Below are 666 nucleotides of genomic sequence, written 5' to 3' on the forward strand. Positions count from 1 at the left end.
GGATACCCTCATATCTGAGATGCGAGTGGCGAAGGGGGTCTTCCGAGCCTTTTCCAGCAGCCTGTCGATCTCGGGGGCCGTGCTGGTAGCGTGATGGATTTGGGATTTCATGGCTCTTACTTCTGCCGCAGTCTTGGTGATATAATTGCGAAGATCGCGGATATCCGACGTCTCGCCAGCAGATTTTCGTGCCTGTCGCCGTTTACTGCGAGTGAGCTCGGTTTGCTTTTCAGCCAGCTCTTCTTGTTCGTTCCAGTAAAGGATTTCCTCCTCTTCTGTCATTTGTTTGTCGAACGGAGAGCTTTCCCGAGCGAATTGGCTTCTGGTCCTCCTTGGATGTCTGTCGACGTCCTCATCAGTATCGTTGGAGACATCGCTAGGATGCAGGTCGACTTGCTCGACTTCGTTATCCTCCAAATCCTTCGCGGGAGGTGGAGGACTTTCAGGGTTTCCCTTTTCGATGGGAGATTTCTCGCTAGGGTTTTGACCTGAAAGTCGTTCCTGCGCGGCTCCAGGCTTGTCAAGTGGGGTTGCGAAGTCGAGTCTTTTCCCGCGGATTTTAGTGGTTCCGCGGGGGCAGATTGCTCGAGTCCTTGCCGTTAAAGTTTCAACTTGTTTGGTCAAGGTGCTCACGAGCTTATCATGTTCTTCCGACCTTTTTTCGTA

This window comes from Brassica oleracea, chromosome C1 (assembly GCF_000695525.1).
Source record: "Brassica oleracea var. oleracea cultivar TO1000 chromosome C1, BOL, whole genome shotgun sequence".
NCBI lineage: Eukaryota > Viridiplantae > Streptophyta > Magnoliopsida > Brassicales > Brassicaceae > Brassica > Brassica oleracea.